This window comes from Nannobrachium achirus, assembly GCF_963921795.1.
Source record: "Nannobrachium achirus genome assembly, chromosome: 24".
Taxonomy (NCBI): domain Eukaryota; kingdom Metazoa; phylum Chordata; class Actinopteri; order Myctophiformes; family Myctophidae; genus Nannobrachium; species Nannobrachium achirus.
This window is the reverse complement of record NC_137831.1, coordinates 21164168-21184167: the sequence shown is the minus strand read 5'-3', so window position 1 is coordinate 21184167 and position 20000 is coordinate 21164168. Positions and strand designations below refer to the sequence as shown.

The 20000-nt window shown below is 42.7% G+C and overlaps 1 protein-coding gene and 1 long non-coding RNA gene across 2 annotated transcripts in view; both read right to left on the bottom strand.

Annotated features, from left to right (window-relative positions):
• Positions 1–68, bottom strand: part of xirp2a (xin actin binding repeat containing 2a) — a 91816-nt gene extending 91748 nt beyond the window's left edge. Inside the window, exon 1 of the mRNA XM_080720404.1 lies at positions 1–68. This exon is cut by the window's left edge and continues 656 nt beyond it. The gene's annotated coding sequence lies outside the window, so the exon portion shown is untranslated.
• Positions 69–3201: 3133 nt separating this feature from the next.
• LOC308279986 lies at positions 3202–18871 on the bottom strand. Its single transcript, XR_013961709.1, has 4 exons — positions 18755–18871; positions 17795–17975; positions 14420–14535; positions 3202–3281 (listed from the first exon to the last, which is right to left on the bottom strand). It is a non-coding gene; the product is annotated as an uncharacterized lncRNA (long non-coding RNA).
• Positions 18872–20000: the final 1129 nt, after the last annotated feature.

Below are 20000 nucleotides of genomic sequence, written 5' to 3'. Positions count from 1 at the left end.
GGACAGAAGGAAAAAGTTTTCTTCCCACCCTCCATCCCTGTAATCACTCTCTCTCGCACACACACACACACACACACACACACACACACACACACACACACACACACACACACACACACACACACACACACACACACACACACACACACACACACACACACACACACACACACACACACACACAAGCCTGCACAATCCCACATGTATACTCAAGAGAGGCAGTGAATTAATATGTCGCAAGAGGCAAACCACAGCAATGACAGCAACATGTGGCGAAAGAAAGAAAGAAAGAAAGGAGTAGAAAGAAAGAAAGAAAGAAAGAAAAGCTAAAAGAAAGAGGGGGAGGGAGTTTAAGGGACAGAGAAAGAGGCCTGACCACAGTAATGATGACAGCTACCATGAGGCCATGTGGGAATGAAAGAGAGGATAGAATGAAACACAAAAACAGAGGGACAGAGAGAGCGATAGTGCGAGAGAGACAGAGAGAGAGATAGAGAGAGAGAGAGAGAGAGAAAGAGAGGGTGACAGAGATAGAGAGAGACTGAGACAGAGGGGAAGAGAGAGAATGTTACTTTGAACAGATTCAACAGGTCCAAAGACTTGGTAATAATGATATACTTTTCCATCAACAGCTCATAAGCTCTCCATCCAGAACTGGCCCTTGGAATCTAAAGGTAACTCCCTCTCTGGACTTTCCAGGAAACAGGTCTGGAGTGGATTGTATCCCCGCCCCCCCAAACACCACCCTCCGCCTGTGGTTGGTGGAGAGCACAAATCGAGGAAAAGGTCCGGCCGCGATTGACCCCATCCGCCTCATTTTATTGTTCAGGAGAACCATCACACTTCCCAGCAGGGGTGTGCGCTTTCCTGAGCTCGGTGCTGTCAGAGAGAGAGAGAGAGAGAGAGGGTTGGAAATGCTACATTAACAATGTCGGTTTCCCCCGCTTATGACGCACACATCCCGCTGCCCCCCTGTCCTGCTATCCCCAACTCGTTTAGACAGCCGGCGCACACAATGCCACACATTTTTTTAAAAGCTCTTTCCGAGGCCTCGAGCCGCCCGAGGTTTTTGGGTGTGGGTGTTGGGTGGGGGACTTTCACACCCGCCCGCCACCTAATTATGATGAAAAATGTTCACGACGACCGACTGTTCCGTGGCGTAAACCCGAAGCTAGCCGCGAGCAAGAAGGAGGGAAGCTTGAGCTCTGAACATATAGCACAAGCAGAAAAAAAAAAGATAAGACAAGAGATGGATGAGCCAGACTGGCAGGTTAGTTACAAGGACTGCAGAGTGACTAGGACCGATTTACAAGGCTGGAACAGCGGGTCAGAGACACAATGAAGAACAGAGAGAGAGAGAGAATGCGAGGGAGTGACAGAGGGAGAATGGGAGGGAGAGAGAGAGAGACCCAGATAATCCAGTCCTAATGAATGGACGGTCATGATAGCCGTGTCTGATAGTAGTTCTAGAGGACACGGTATCGGCTGCTCCGTCCCATTCAGGGATACATTAGGACACAGTATCTGTGCCTGCTCTGTCCCATTGAGAGGGCTGCATCCAGGACACCGTATCGCCCGGTCTGTCCCACTGGGGGATGCATTATTCAGCGGAGGGCCAAGAGGGACTGTATGTGGCACTTTCAGCTGGATCCTGTATCCCCCACGTCGTCCACTCGGCTTACACGTGTGTGGAATCTTGTGGCTAGGACGGGACCAGAAGAAGTAGACATGTTCATATGGCGTGGCACTGTAGAACAGTGGTTCAACTTCTCAACCTGTGGCTGACAATTTAAGGACAGGGTGAAATCAAAAACATGTTTTTCACACTTTTAGAGCATATCTGTAGTGATAATATGGCCATACCTAACACTAGATGCCAAACAAATAGAAAATAAACAATTTTTGTGTATATTTATATCAAAGGTCCCTAAATAGACCATTCTTAATTACTTCCTGTGAACAGGAATTCAAAAAGTGATGATTTAGACAGGTTGCATATAAATGAACCTTTGATTACATTCACCTGTTTCTTTCCCATTGCTGGCTCCCATTACTCCCATTACTCAGATTTTAAATCCCATCACCTGAAGGGCTGGTTCCCTCGGATTGGTTCAGAAACACACAGGCTTCCTTTTCAAACTGAAACTTCAAAATAAAATACCCAAAATAGTACCTATAAAATGACAAATTAAACATTGGCCAAATTGTCAAATATTAGTCTGAAATGGGTGAAAATCACAACGCGTTCAAAATTATGGTTATTTTGGGGGTCGCGGCCTGAAAAGGTTGAGAACCACTGCTGTAGAAGGCCCGAGCCACTTAGAAATGTGTCTGTCTGTCTGTCTGTGGGTCTGTGTGTCCGGGGCTAATCTTGCAAACCGCAGGAGCGATCAATGCAAAATGTCCTAAGCATGCTGCCAGCAGGCCAAGGAAGTACCTCCAGCCCTCAACGTGCTTTTTTCCACATAACTCTTACATGTTTTCTAAATATTTACAGGTAACTTTAATTTTATAATGGGATTCAATGCAGGTCGAATCAGTCGGAAAGCATGCCCAAATACTACTCAACTTTGTTTCCATTTCAGCTATTTATTTATTTTAATTTTAAGAAGCGTTACATTTACTGTCTTTCCCTAAATAGCCTCTTTTTGGAAAAGACTCTTTGTCTCTCACAGGTCTGAGTACCTGATCAAACACACCTCACAGTTCTTTGGTCATCAAAACCAGAGCTCCTTGCCAGCTGGCAACTGAGCTGCTTGTTGTGTTTAAGATACTGTAGAACCTTAGATACTGTGCTGTGTTCCCACTGTTGGGTACCACAATTTTGTTTTATTTCACAGCTTCTCATCAATTAAATTAAATTCCAACTTATTTCAAAAGTATTTCATGAATACAATAAAATTAATCAAATCATTAAAAAACTTAAGAAGTGGAGAAGAAAATAGCAGCTCTACGAGCGTAGTGAGCTTGTAGATCTGCTATTTTCTCTAGTCTAGATCACGGGCAAATGTCTAATGTCTCTTTTGGGCCTTGAGCTAAAAGGTTTGGGAACCATTGCCCTGGACATTGTTTGTAAAGATAATAACATTTGTAGGCTTATGAGTCATATTAGACAGACAGACAGACAGACAGACAGACAGACACACACACACACACACACACACTGCACTCTCATGCATCCACATTCACACAAATGCGCACCATTATAACCGCAATGTTTATCGTGGCTTAATGGCATCCACTTCTGGAGTCAAAGGTCCTCGTGATTCCCACGGAGAAGCCTGAAATGACAGAAACATAAATCAGCGTCTCATAGACATTTCACAGACAGCATCTGGAAAGGACGGCCATCGCCAGGAAACTCTTAAGCCTCCACTCTGACGTTGTTCATTCTTGCAGATAAAACCTAAGATAAAATGTACAGAACGCTTTTTTTGTTTAGTTTTAGACCCCAAGATCCAAATAAGAACTTCACTCATAAGCCCGTGGGACCTATCTTCTTTCACAAATGTATTGTAAATCTAGTCATGTATTGTAAATAATATAGTTCCGAACAAGACAAAAAAATACACAATATCAATACATCAAGCCTGAGAAAGGTTTCTTAAAACAGGGGTCTTCAACAGGGGGTCCGGGACCCCTAGGGGGTCCTCAGAGTTACTACAGGGGGTCCTCCAAATCTTTGTGTGATAGAAGCTTTTTTTCCCCTTTTCTATATTAATCACTTAACCCCTGAGAATTTTAGCCAACAATAGCCGATCTACAAGCTCACAACGCCTCGGGCAAATATTTTTGGCAAAGAGGTTTGGTGTAGAGGGGGAAAAGAGCAGACTAAAGCCCCGTTTTCACTGAGTCAAACTTCTGGAAGTTTTTTCCAAAATGACGGCAATTTTGAAATTCACGCCATGTGAAAACGGCCACTTATTTTGTCTTCCGTTAGTTTTGGACTCCAAAATTTGACGGGAAAATACCTAGTAATTTTTGCTGAAAGTACTGGGAGAATAGAAATTTCCCCACAGTGAAAACGGCATACCGTGATTTTTACTTTTTTTCGGACAAGCAGGTGCATGCAAGGAGCCAATATTAACAGTTAAAGCATTGTAATTGGGATTGAAAGCTTCAGAATCCATATTGCATTTGAATGTTATGTAAGCCTGCCAAATACAGAAGACAGACGTCTATTTCTTTCTACAATCTCCAGCCTATACGGCCGCGGTGCTGAGAAATGCAAGCTTGCTAGATCAATTCATGGTTCAAACTTATTTGTAGGCTATTCTATAGCCTATTTGTAATTAAGCTGTGTGTTTTTATTTTTTTGTTTTATTTTTATTTTTATACAAGTCCGGTCTGGAGAACGGGAGGGGACGCGACGCGCTCATAATGTTGTGATGAAAGCTGGAATCTTTACAAACTCAAAGAGCTGCATCATTAGTTAATAGTTTCTCCTCGTTGCATGATTAAAAGTGTTTTACAGAGCAGCGAGCATCGAGTCTGCATGGTCATCCATCGTTTACGGTGACGCGTGAAAAAAAACAAAAAAAAAACAGCTAATCTACAAGCTCACAAGTGCATGGGGGGAGCATTTCGCTGTTAAGAGCGAGATTTCCCCCAACAGGTTGCATAACGCATGAGCGATCCTTTCTGAACCTTATGTTTTGTTGCATGAAGAATATTTTGTTAAATCCATTTGTAGCGTTCAGGGTGAGAGAGGGAGAAGAGACAGGCACTGTTGCCCAGAGGTGAGATGCGATGGGCTCGCGTGGGTCTTTCAGTCCGCGTGTGTTTTTTGCAGGTCTTTCAGTCCTTGTGTTGCCATGTCTGCTAATTATAAGCGACTCTGGGCTTGATTTCCGTAAAGTTGCTTGTATGTATTGATAGTGGCTGGTTGCGGTTTATTTGTTGTGAGCTTGTAGATCGGCAATTTTCAAGTAGCTGATGCGGCGATGCGTATAGTTTTAAAGTGCTCGTGTGGCTAGATAATATCACTTTTTGGGGCTTATTTTCGTACACCTGGTTCTTATTTCTCTCGCAAAATCTGGCAACACTGGTTTTCATGCCGTCACGATGGCTTGTGAAAACGAGCGATACCAGTATTTTTGCTGCTGATGAGGGCATGTGAAAACACCCAAAAAACGAAACTCCCGGCAAGTTATGCTAATTATAATTATTTATTTTGCCGGGAAAATTCCGGAACTGCAATGAAAACATGCCTTAAGTACAGAGTGAAAGGTCAAGTTTATTAAGTAATGACAGTTCAAGTGGTTAAATATCACACCAATCCAAAATACTCAGATGATTGTGCTGTCAAACAATGAAACTATACGGAATCTATGAAAAGGTTGTGGGGGTCCCTGCTTCATCTCTCTCTCAACTAACTAAGGGGTCCTTGGCCTGAAAACTTTGAAGACCCCCGTTCTAAAAGGAACAGAGGGGGGTTGGGGGGAGGTTGTTGCTAGACACAGGAAGTTTGGACAACAGCAAACTGTAACCAAGAGTGGCAGCAGACAGCAGACAGCAATACAAGACATTGCTCTCAGTAGGTCTTTAGAGAGTTTTATGACTCTGTCATGAGGGGAATGGGATGAGCGATTATGCGAGGTCTGCTGAAAGTCTCTGAACACAGCCCACATCCAATGCCAGGAATCCGCGGAGCGGCTAGAAATATAGACGCAGTCATTTTTCTCGTTCTGCAATCTTCCACATCTTCCTTTCACGACTGGTTTTGGGAGACCTGGGGGAGTTACAGTAGCATTCAAGATAGCGGATAAGCACTATCAACTATAGGCCATAATCACGGTGAAGCTTTATTGTTTACCAACACCACATATCACAGTTATATGAAGCTTGTAATCATACTGTATGCATGGCAGGCAAGTTCCAGTGCCTTTGCAGACCCAGAAGGCCTATAAAATAAAATAAACCCTATAAAAACATTTGTAGGTGGATATCCAACACTTGTCCTCTTATCTGGGACCCGTGGTTGATGTATTTTTTATGGTGTTGTTGCTGAAGGCCAGGTCATCTAGAACATGGTTTGTCTGTATTTATATGCGTGTGTACATTATGTATGGGTACCTATAGTCGAATAAAGTACACCAGTCGCGGCTCATTCAATATAAATTAGATCGTGGCATCATTCAATATCAATGAGATCGTGGCACAAAAGAACCACCTCACCAGTCTGCACCAGAACGCCTATATCATGGGTATTCAACTGGCGGCCCGAGGGACAAATGCAGCCATATTTTTAGAGAAAAGAAAAGATGAGTGTTAAAATGTTTTCAATTGCTTTCAATCGTTTTAGCCATTTTGATTTCAGTGGGTGGGGGCATGCGTACAAGTGGCTAAATATGTCTTTTTAGACACAATAAGCCGGCGATTTCGTTATTAGTATTTACAGTAACACTGCTAGCCCCCATAAGTCACATCTGCCCATGAAAGATTGCGGTGCATCTTGGAAATGGGCTTATTGTGTCTAAAAAGACACCTGCACGCATGCCCCCAAACATTGAAATCAAAATGGTTAAAATCGATAGAAAGCAGTAAATGAAAACATTTTAATGCTATTCTTTTCTTTTCTCTAAATACAATCTAAAATATGTTAATGCATATCATTGAAGTATTGAGATCACCATTTCGACATGACCACATTTGACTTGACCAAATGAGGCGTAGTAGACATTCACACAGGCAGCAAGCCTGTGTAGCGCACATTCACCACTGAACATCACACTGTGTTTTGTACAACGCCGGTCACAGTAACTTACTATTGATAAGATTGGACAGGGATGCCAGGGCCTTATTAGACTCAGTGTCTTGTTTTTTTTGTAATATTACCAGGTGTGTCTGTAGGTCTGAACTAATCCCCAATTAGACAGCTTGAGTGACACCAACACTAACAGGTGAATGCAATTAACTTTCTCTGAATGACAGAGCCACTCCACTGTAAAGATCCTCCATGTCAATTTAATTGACCCTTGCGGGCCAATTGTGACACTCTCGAGTTAACCACTTTCAACCTGGCGTCCTGAATTTGGGCATGTCATTATAGGCGGACATTTTTTTCAAACATTTGCAAGAATAGTGAAACAAGCAGATCTACGAGCTCAGAATACATTGCGCCGGTAGCTTCTAGAATAGATAGATGGACTATTTTTGCCTGTACGACACACCGCCGTACAGCCAAGTATAAGACAGGGCTTAGTGGACTGAAGGTTTTGCCAGGGGTGTCGCACCAAATTGTGGGCCCTGGGTATAAGGATTCACTCACATTTTGTGCTTTAAAGTTATACCATGTAACTTTTTTTATAAAACAAATCTTAAAATGGTCCTAGCTGTTAAATCGCTAAAGTTTTAGAACCCCCACTCCGTTATTTTCAGCTTCTAAAGCCTTCTCTTTATATATTTTCTATGATCCCTGCCCGGGACCGGTTTTCGCGGAAAAATTGTGTCATCACACTACCGGCCAATCACAGCGAGGGTTATACACTGCCGGCCAATCACAGCGCAGAACATACACTGCCGGGCTCTCTGGTGGGTTTAGGAAACACGCCTTCAGGAAGTACACTGCAGTGTTTACACTGGAGGAGTCTAGCATGTAACTCCCCAACCGCTGCTCGTAGAAGGACACGGGAGACCTCATTGAAAGCGTCTCGGCGAGGCGAGGCGGACGCAGTGGTCTGACGGCCCGGTCCGCGAGCGAAAAACGGACGAAAAAAGCAAACGCGGTTTGCTATACTGCTACAGACCACCAGTTGAGCAACTTACACAGTATAGCTTTAACTATTGAAAAATAGCAGATATACAAGCTCACTGCGAGCTTGTAGATCTGCTATTTTTGAAAAACCTATGTTTCTATGTCAGTGGTGCTCAAACTGTTTCATGTGAAGGACCCCCAGAATAATATGTATTTGGCCACGGACCCCATCTCAAAATATTTAGTTCCAGGAACCCCCCAGAAGCAGAATTTGAGTTACAAATGTTCGCTTATTTTCACAACTTTTCAAAAATAGAAGATCTACAAGCTCGCAGCGCGGCACTCGGTGCCGTGCTGTGAGCTTGTATATCTGCTATTTTTTCAATAGCTAAATAATTAAGGCCCCTCCACCTTGGGCCCTCGTAACTCAATCCCACTTTCCCCCCCTTGTGACGTCCCTGGATTCCGCTGTGTGTTGGGGGGTCCTTGTGGACCCGGAAGTTGAGAACCACTCGACTCCAGCGCAGGCAGGGCCCCGCGCTTTCCACTTATAACTTTCTAGGCACACTGGCTAGAGTGCTGACTACACTCGGAGGGGATCGGGTGACAGCTGTGCCACGCTCCAGTTACGGAGGGTTTACTTTCTACCCGCCCGCGTTGCAACACATCAAGTCACTGGATAGGACCGCCAGATAATGCACTCTAGCATAATGTCGTAACTGGACCCGCGAGGAAACTCAAAGCACGGCGGCTTTCATAGAAATGTAATGAGTGCTTGAATGTAACGTGTTAAAAAATGCATAAGGGCCTCTGAAGTCATTTGTTCGCTCATTGCTGTTTGATAATAAACGTTCCTAAGTGACATGACCCCCCACACACAAAAAAAATACATTGTATGACCCACCAGGAAATGGATTTATCATTTACCACAGTATTGGCCACTGTGTAAACTACCCTCTTGAGGCTGCTATTAGATTATTTTTACAACACAGCCTGCACCGTCTGTCGATGCAAGAGGTCAATCCCCTAGCGTTTGTTTCTGTGCTCTTGCGGGCAGATGAAAACAGTTTAAACAGCTGGGGATCTGAAAGCGAGCGTCTCCGGGACATTTCTGAGTGGGCTGCTGCTGCACCCATTGCAGCATTGTGTGCATCATCTGGACGGGGGTAAATGTTCCTGTCGTCAAGGGGCATATTTCCCTGCGGCTTTTGGGGTTGGGGTCGGCTTGTCAGACTTTGTCATTCTGACTGGAGAGTACTTTAAAACACGAGACCAGACAGACCCCTCCAGATGGGATCTGTTCTGCTGAATGGTTCTTACGGCTGATTTATACTTTGCCTTATGATTAGTGTGAATATAGTCTCGCGTGGCCAGACTGCTGACTCCGCGATTTGGAAATACAGTCTGGAATAACAGAAGAAGAATGATGAATTGGAGCCTCCTCCTCACTTCCGTCTCACATCCCGCACATTTATCATTATATAAATAAAATCATCTAAGCATATTTAGCTTGCTGTTTAGCAGAAATTACATTTTAAAATATATTTTCGTGAATGGAAATGCCAGCTGCCATTACTCGCCGTTCAGGAGGTGTAGTTCCAGACTCTATATAGCATTCGGAGATTGTGGAATAGTTGTCTGGCTACGCGAGACTAGTGTGAATATGTAGGTAGGTCTTCTGATCAGCAGACTGCACACACTGGACGCGGGCGGCTGCGCAGCGCAGCGTCGCGGTATCGATGCACGTGAAGTGCCGCGCGGTAACCCCAACTGGATGCGGCGCGCTGCCACACAGCACATCCATTTCCCCCGGTGGGGAGAACCATGGGAGAACATGTTCACTGCGCGGCAGCGCTGGAAAGATAGAACAGCGGCGTATCGGCGCGGCAGGCGAGGCGGCAGACCCGCGGCTGTGCGCGTCTGACACCGCCGGTGTGGGTTAGTTCATTGAAAATATTGGGGCTGTATGTTTTGACGCGCCGCTTCCGTGCCGCCTCCGCGTCCGGTGTGTGTTCTCCTTGAATGAAACTCTTGCCACACTCTTTACAGTGATATGGTCTTTCTCCGGTGTGAACTGTGGATACGCTGGTGTCTCTTATAGTGACCTAGATCACTGAAATCTTTGTTACACTCTTTACAGTGATATGGCTTTTCACCAGTGTGGATACGCTGATGAGTTTTCAGAATGTCTAGCCGACTGAAACCCTTGTTACACTCTTTACAGTGATAAGGTTTCTCTCCGGTGTGAATACGCTGGTGTCTCTTATAGGGACTTGAATCATTGAAATCCTTGTTACACTCTTTACAGTGATAAGGCTTTTCTCCAGTGTGGATACGCTGATGAGTTTTGAGACTGCCTAACTGATTGAAACTCTTGCCACACTCTGTACAGATATAAGGTTTTTCTCCGGTGTGGATACGCCGGTGTTTCTTCAGATCACTAGACTGAGTGAAACCCTTGCCACACGCTTTACAGGGATAAGGCCTTTCTCCAGTGTGGATACGTACTGTATATGGGTTTTCAGCTGGCCTAACTGACTGAAACTCTTGTCACATTGTCTACAGTGGAAAGGTTTTTCTCTGGTGTGAATACGCTGGTGTACGACCATGTCTTGTAACTGACGGAAACTCTGGTCACAGATGTGTGGTTTCTTCCTTGTGTGTCGTGTGTGTACACTCCTAGTTGAGGAAAAGTCTTGGACTGTTGCTGACTGTAAGATCCTGGTCGGTCTGTTTCTTCTTTTTCCTGTCTGGTTACAGAGCAGGTTATTTGCTGACAGGCTGCTCCATTCTTCTGCACTTGCCAGTGTGAATACGCTGGCATCACTGGAAGGATTGGTGGCTCATCGTCAAAGCTGCTGCTGTACTTGGACTGTGATGGGAACATGGTGTCGGTCTGGGGGATGAAAGACTGTCTCTCTCTCTGCCCTGTCTGTCTCTCTCTCTGACCTTCTTGCTCTGTCTCTCTCTTTCAGTAACTATGTCACTTTCTGCCCTCACTTCTTGTCTCACTGCCCTTGTCTTACTCGGTCTCTTTTTGAGCGGTGCAAACCACTCCTACATTTCACTTTGTGCGTATTAGCCAAATGTATTAGTACGGATCTGTGCTCATACACATAAAGTAACTGACGTCACGGACAGAACACCCCATACAGGGAGATATGTACGCCGCTCACTTCACACACGTGCGATTTCTCAAATCGCGATGCGACGCGTTGTGAGCTTGTAGATCTGCTATTTCCTCTATTTTTGACTTTCTTTTAAATATATGAACATTTTTCAACATGGAAACGATTATGACGATTATGAAAAATAATCATGATTATGTCAAATAATTGCGATTAGACGATTATGTAATAATTGTGACAGCCCTACCCCCGGGCAAGGTCCTGGTTCAACTAGAAATATGCAAAAATATCTGTCTGTGTGTCTGTAGTTCACGTATATCTTGAGAACCGTCCATCTGACCGACCGACTACAAAATCTGGCATGGAGCGGTTGTGGAATTGACTGATATTCCCATGTAGGCATACACGTAGATAGATACGGATGTCCAGAACTACAGATCTGACCGCCATACCCATATTATGGGATCAGGTGCGCACACCCCTTCGCACCCTAACTGAGGTTCCTGTGATATGTATATGAACTGTTTGAACTTGTAAGATGTGTGTCATCATTGATTAATTCCCCCAAATAAGGAACCCTCAGTTTGACATGCAGACCCCATTTAATGATAATTTTATCTCTGAGACCGCAATTTATATTGTAAAATCAATGTTAATTTAACTCTGAGAGAGTACAAATGGAACCAAATGAACTTGTTAAGGTCCATTTGGTTCCATTTGTACACGCTCAGAGTTACATACCCATAAGGGTTCATTTGGTTGCTAACTATCATTCAGCTGGGGACCCCCTGGAACTCCCTACACGATCCCTGGGGGTCCCTGGACCCCACTTTGATAACCAATGCTGTATAAAGTCACAATGTAATCTAGGGGTGCAGTGGATTAAAGAGCTATTTACAGAGTTTGAACCTCTGAAATGTCTTTTAGTTTCCTAATATGCCAAGGCATCGGTGGAGGCATCGCTTCTAGGCTTCTCTGGTAGGTCTATCAGACTCCTTAAGGGTTTTTTATTATTGGCTAAGCTAAGCTTATTGCTTCATAACACAACGTACAACATAGTTAACCACAGAAGAAACCCGACTAGTATTATTTAACTTGAAAGTCTTGTCGCACTATTTGCAGTAGAAAGGTATTTTCTCTGGTATGGCAAAAAAGGGTCGACGTCAACACATTTTCGGCCTGTGTCATAATCTCCTCTAGTCAGAAGAACATTACAAATTGTCTTCACTTTAAGCACAGCTGGCAACAACAGAGCTGTTCAAATGTGAAAAATAAAAGTGCTTTACTGCCTAGTCCAGCTGCTAAGATATGTATTCGAAATGTACCTCCTTAGCTGACAAACGGCACGGCTAAAGATGCATAGATACACCACTTAAAACATCGTCAAACCTCATTTAGTACATGGTTTTATGAAACCCCCATCCATTTAACAGGCAAGCACAGTAGCAGAGACTACTTGGTTCCATAATGCAGATACTGCCATCTACTGTCCATTACTAGAATAGTCACATCATAGAAGTACAGTATACAAAGTGTATATTGATACATTGATCTGGTAGTAATCAAGAAGAGTATAGGTAGTGAAGATACTAAAATATAGAATTGCATTGATTAAAACGGAATGCTACGGATTTGTTGAAGCTTAAAGAGGCGGTGCCATAGTTTTGTACTTGTTCTGGTTTTCATGTGTCTAGGAGGTTCATTAGACCCCCTGGTGTGGTTGTTATGAGCAATTATGTATTACCTTTTTATTTGGGGTTTCTTCCTGGAAGCAGGCACCTTGTGGGTCAAAAGTGTCGATCCAAAAACACAGATAAAATGACATCATATAATCACTTCAGCTGGGTCACCACCCACCGTGACAACCAGGCATACTTAATGAACTGGTGGGTGTGGCCACATAAAAACACATTTTAACTCTTTCTGTACACTTTTTTGGAAAAACTCTTCCTTCTAGTATAATCATAATACCTCATAATCATGTTTTGGGGGGAAAAATCATGGCACTTCATCTTTAACGTTGCAGCAAAGGAACACAAACATTGTGGGTCCTCATGTTGATGATTGCTTGTTCCTATATTGCCGGGGTCACTTTGGTTGCAAAGCAAATATCAGTTGGATTTATAAAGTATAAATTCAAGGATCTTCAACATTTTTCAGGACTGGTGTCATAATTTACTATAACTGTTTTGTGTTGTATTTTATTGTATGGTATTGTATTGTACAGATTTTTGTATGGATAGTCTTATCACCACTTTTTTACAGCCTGCTCAGTGACAACAGATGAGAATTAGTTCATGGCTAACTCTGGCCTATTTACATTGATGTTAAAACTGACATGTTGATTAATGTCCCTGATAAATAAATAAATAAATAGCCTAGAGAGAGATGAAGCAGCTAGGGACCCCCATTGTATAAAAATCAAACCTCGGTTCGAAGTGAAGCGGTGAATGTTTATTCCATGTGTTCTAGAGCTATGAAATCTGTGTTCTAGATCTATATATTCTGTGTTCTAGTTCTATACTTTCTATGTGCTTCAGTTCTATATTTTTATGAATTCTGAATGAATGAATGATTTTATTTGGAGGGCCAAATTGTCATGTGAAGCTTGACCAATCCTCAATCCTGGACGGACGGTACACAAATATTCTGGATGTACGGGACAGATAAAACCTGTTCATTCTGGACTGGAATTACCATATATGGACATGTACGGGACACACAAAGCCACTCCTTGGAAGCGGCTTTCACCGCTTCAAAAATGATGTTGCAGATTTTTCATAGAACGTTTTCATAAATTTCATAGACAGCTTCACAGACTTGTTTCACAGCACTTTCATCAGTGTTGTGGAGCGTTGTGTTGGATTCATGTTAATGTGTATTTTACTATTTTCAGGCATGTTAACCACTTAAACCGTCAATACTTAGTAAACTTTACCTTCCACTATGTACTTGGTCTGCTCTTTTTTTCCCCCTTTAAAGTGTAGCAGCTATTTCCGGCAAAGAAGTTTGGTGTACACCAAAATAAATAGCTGATCTACATTACAAGCTCACAACGCCTCGCAGCGTGAGGTGTTGTGAGCTTGTAGATCTGCTATTTTTCTCCAAAGAATAAGGATGCATCACACAATCACACTATCACACAAAGATTTAGTGTCTGAGGACACCCTAGGGGTCCCGGTTCAATTTGTCTATAACATTCAGTGTAGCTCTGTCACTGTGCTTGTGGCGGCCTACCGAGCAGATTACACATATTTGATTATTATTATTATTGTATGGATCATAATAAACTTGACCTTTCACTCTGTACTTGGTCTGCTCTTTTCCCCTCTACATGAAACCTCTTTGCCAAAAATAGCTGATATGTGTGAGCTTGTAGATCTGCTATTTTTGGCTAAAGTTCTCAGAATGTGGACACTAGGGTTCAAGTGGTTAATATAAAAAAGGAGAAAAAAAGATTCTATCACACAAAGATTTGGAGGACCTCCAGTAGTAACTCTGAGGACTCCCTAGGGGTCCCAGACCCCCTGTTGAAGACCCCTGGATTACACATTTGAATATTATGATTGTATGAATCCATGACAAAGCAACTAACCAATCGCGGTGCCACCGCCCTCCCGGGCTATGGAATCCAGACTTGGGACTGCTGTGTGGGAGCTTCGTCCTCATCCTTTCCGTGGATTTCCTTTGTGGTCCTGGATGTGGAGTGAACTGAAGTGGTGGGAAACAAACAGGTGGGTTAGGCTACTTCTGTAAGGTTTTAAATGCATGCAACAGCAGCCTCTAGTGGCACATCAGTGCCAGGGCAAATAGAAGCATCCATTTGGCATCCACTTTGAGCTATATTTTTGTCCATGCCTTACCCCAAATTTCTTTGCCTATTTTAAAATATTTCAAATAGCCATCTACATCGACACATTGTGAGCTTGTATCAGCTATTTGAAATATTTAAAAATGTTTTTCAAAATAGTAAAAAAATGGCCAATGAGTTTAGGGATGGATGAAAATAGGGCCCTTTGAACTAAACCCGCTGTCGCTATTTTGGGCCTGTCAATATAGGCCTACGCAAAGTATTTGAGTGGTGCTTGATGAAATTAACTTAAAAATAGCACTGCTCACTTCACATTGGGTGTGATTTTTTATATATCAAAGAATAGTAAAAAGATAGTTTAAACAAAAAAAGTGAGCGGTGCAAACACGACACATGTGCTTTATGGGCCGTTCTGTTCGTGACCGGCGTGACGTCAGTTACTTTATGTGTATGAGCACGGATCTCCATACATGAAGATCCGTGCTAATGTTTTTGGCAATTCTTTTTGGCTGACACACACACAGAGCGAAATGTAGGAGCGGTTTGCACCGCTCAAAGATAGCACATCTACAAGCTCAACCACAAGCGGTAAATTATTTTAACATGGACTCCAATGGAGGCGCATCCCCGGGACCCCAGGACCATGACATGAATGAGTCCCTGGGTGACTTGAATGAGTTTTTGATGCGGGATGCGCACGTAATGACATCACTGAGCTTGTGAACATGTCCTATATAGCTAAATGATGGAGAGTTGGTAACCAAATGGACCCCTACTGGTAGATATTTAACTTGAGAGCGTCAAATGAAACCAAATGGACATGTTTATTTTACACTCTCAAGAGTTAAATTATCGACTTACTTAATTTACAAGACGTCTACACAATTACAGAATGTAGAAGAAGTGTTATTTTGATTGGCCTGTTATCAGTCCTATGGTAACACATCAATAAAGCATGGAATTGTGGACAAAATGCTATGATAACAAAAATATTACGTTTTAGGGGAGAGGCCTCATCAAATGGTGGTCCGTGGCTCAAAAATGCAGCATACATAATGGAACTTCATATGAAAAGGGTTGAAGACCACTGATTTATCTGACTGTCTCATTATTTTACTCCTGTCATAGTCTTTCAACAATACATTTCTCTCTCCCTCGCTCTCTCTTTCTCTCTCACACACACACACACACACACACACACACACACACACACACACACACACACACACACACACACACACACACACACACACACACACACACACACACACACACACACACACACACACACACACACACACACACACACACACACACACACACAGGTCTATACACACAAGCATGTGCACGGCACGCACACATTAAACATTAAATATACTGTACATACCACACAAAACAAACTCATTCTCGCCCACTACACGCACACACACACACACACACACACACACACACACACACACACACACACACACACACACACACACACACACACACACACACACACACACACACACACACACACACACACACACACACACACGTAGGTCTATACACACAAGCATGTGCACGGCACGGCACGCACACATTAAACATTAAATATACTGTACATACCACACAAAACAAACTCATTCTCGCCCACTACACACACACACACACACACACACACACACACACACACACACACACACACACACACACACACACACACACACACACACACACACACACACACACACACACACACACACACACACACACACACACACACACACACACAGTGCTGTTTGGGTCATAAGTGGGCACAGCAGCCTCACAGCTGGGTCTTTTGTCTGTGTTCCCCGGGGAACCAATTACAACCCAAGAGCAGTAGAATGGAAGAAGAGCCTGGGCTTATCAAGCACATTAAACGTGAAAACATCACCGTGTATTAAGTAAGGAGAGGTCCACCGTTTGGAAAATGTGTCCACGTGCTGTCGTGCTCCATAACAAAAGATGTTGTTGATGTAAAAGAACGTTGCTAGAATTACTGTTATTGTCTTGGAACCAATCTCTCGAGACAGAGTCAATGATGGCTACGCCATTGAAGAGAGACAGACCGAGTGGGCGTCGCCCTTTCTTTGATGATGGGTTCCCAGATTGTCTTGGAAGTTGGAACAAGATCTTGGAAACAAGCAACTTTAGTAGGGTTTTTGTTTTTTCTTTCCTTTGAACAGTGGTGAAAGGCGTTCGTTGACACTAAGGCTTGTCATGCCCACCTGCCCCTGGCAGGTAAATAAAACCTTCGGGCAGGTGGAGATTGCTTTCAGGTTGCCCGTCCGCCGTCCGGGCAAGTGCTATGTTTGAGAGGGGACGCAACAGTCTATAAACACTACACAAGATATCTGTCTAAACGCCTGAACATGGCCAGAGCGCTCTGACTTCTGGTCTGTCGAATGTAAAATAAAAGCACTGTTTAGCTTTAATGTAATGTTGCTACACTTAAAAATATATAATAGGTAGGTGTGAACGCACAGTCATACTCAATCATTAGCTAGTAGCTACAGTATGTAGGTATTTGGATACAAATTGAGATATAACTTTTTTTAATCGCACAGCCCCAGAAAGTAAAAAATAAATAAATAAAAAATAAATTGAACGGTAATTAGGGGTGGGCGATATGGAAAAATACAATATCACAATATTTTCCCAAGCTGTATCACGATACACAATTTTATCACGATTCTTTTTCACGGTTATTTTTCAAGTTACTTGACAGTATACTTGACAGTATACAAATGAAACCAAATGGACCCTTACGGGTCCATTTGGTTTCATTTGTATATACTGTCAGAGTTAAGTGGAGACCTTGACATTTGAAAGTTTGAGAACTACTGATTTAGACCAAAATGCAGGTTTAAATTGAATTCTGCAATGAATATCTGTATTAACGATTAAACAGGATGTTTTACAAGGCTCCCTCAATTGTATCACGATATATACGATAGCTCTGAAAAGGCATATCGTGGAGACATTGTATCGTCTCAACGATAATTATCACCATATCGCCCACCCCTAACGGTAATTCAAATTTTACCTATCATTTTATAATGGACGTGGACGATTTACTTTTTGGGCAAGTGCCTCTGAGACCTTAGTGTCAACCCCTGGGTGAGTACGTACCTTTTTTGGTGTCTGCAGGAGTCACCAACATTTCTGTCTAGGGCAGGGGTCATCGGCAAAATATTGTTATTTCGATGTAACAATACTCCGGTTATAGGGTAAGGCAGGGCCCAGGGTCTTCAACGTTTTCAGGCCAAGGACCCCTTAGTTGAAAGAGAGATGAAGCAGGGACCCCCACAACCTGTTCATAGATTCCATATAGATTAATCGTTTGACAGCACAATCATCAGTGTATTTTGGATTCATGTCAATTCCTGTTTTCAGATACTTGAACTGTCAATACTTCTCCCCTCTACACCAAACCTCTTTGCCGAAAATAGCCAATCTACAAGCTCACAACGTCTTGCAGCGCGGTTTTGGCTAAAGTTCACTTCAGATTCTGGTTAAGAATCTGGCTAAAAAGGAGATTTTTTTCTTTCTATCACAAAAGATTTAGAGGACCCCCTGTAGTAACTCTGAGGACCCCCTAGGGGTTCCAGACTCCCTGTTGAAGACCATTGGGTAAAGGTTTAGGGACGGGTTAAGGGTCATTCCCACTGGGAAAAATAAAGATAAAGATAAAGATCTTTATCTTGCCCGGTGGGAAAGCTTGGCTTTGGGTTAGCATTCACCAGGTTAGCATTCACCTGTGTCGGCAGATTAGCGTTCACCAGAAATCCAGGTGTGGTTATAATATGCAAATATTATGTCTTCCCTTTGTAAAACTGGTCGTTTTATTGTTGTTAAATTTGCATGTGAATTTAGTTAGGGTAATGGGTTCCATGCTTATTATGATTCATCATGTTGTTATCATGTTTATAATTCAATTTGGTACTTGGTGTCATGTGAATTGGTTGCAGCAAAATCATAAAACCAACTGTAAACAAATGTAGTTTGCTGTTGCATAATGTGATGACACTTTCTGACCACTCCATTAGTAACTGTATAGAAATATAGAAGTAACTTTGGTAGCCTACTCACCAACAATAGCTTTATCATCTTTATCACCGAAAATGTCAGTAACAGGTCCTCCTGGGAAGGTTAATGAAATAATAAAACACTGTTAGCAACATGCTATCCTACTTCAGAAAGGTTGTTTCGTTTTTTGTTGTTTTAGGGCAGTTGTTGGCGTCCAAAAAAAAGGTGCATTACCGCCATCTACTGGAATTAAATACTCTTGTCATGACAGCAGGATTCAAATTTGCAGTGGTGGAACTGGGATTTTTTTCTTTTTTTTTTCTTTTTTTAAGTAAAATTATCAATTGGCTACTGCAATAAATAAATACTCTGTTATAAGTAAAAGTCCCGAATTAAAAATGTACTTGAGTAAAAGTACAAAAGAATTATCTTAAAGTAACAAGCCCAATGGCTTTTCTTGTGGTGTTTACCCTATAACAAATGTAGTCTACATCAGGTACACTCACTCTGGGGTAATGGTTCTCCTTCAATCCCCTTCAAACTGTAACTTGCTGATTCTTTTCTAACACATTTATTTTAACCAAACAACACACAAAACTACGTTAAAGTTTATTAGGTATTACAAATTATGCAAATTTAGGCTCTGTTCCATTCTGGTCAAACAAAGTCTGGGTGCTGATATAATGTGCATTGTGGCTCAATGGACACACTCTACACCAGTTTAAAGTGAGGTCCAGGCAGGTACCTTCATGGTTCCAAATGGCCCCATACAGGTGAGTAACTCCAAATGGACCAGTTAGGGTCCATTTTATTATAGAGTTATGGGAGTCCTTGAAATTAAATACTAAAGGGAACAGAGCCTTCATTAGGTAACACCTGTGAAGGAAGTAAGCCCAATTTCTTTACAATATGGCTGCTGTGCATGGAGCCTATTATAGTCCTATGTTTTTCTACCAGAGGGTGGCGGCATTTCACTAGTTCATTCAAAGAAGGACTGTTCCCTCAGCTCTTGCCATCATCTACTGCAGGGGTCTTCAACAGGGGGTCCGGGACCCCTAGGGGGTCCTTAGAGTTACTACAGGGGGTCCTCCAAATCTTTGTGTGATAGAAACTTTTTTCCCTTTTGAACTTTAGCCAAAAATAGCAGATCTACAAGCTCACGACGCCTCGCGCTGCGAGGCGTTGTGAACTTGTAGATCGGCTATTTTAGGCAAAGGGGTTTAGTGTAAAGTGGAAAAAGAGCAGACTAAGTACAGACTGAAAGGTCAAGTTTATTAAGTATTGACGGTTCAAGTGGTTACTGAATACA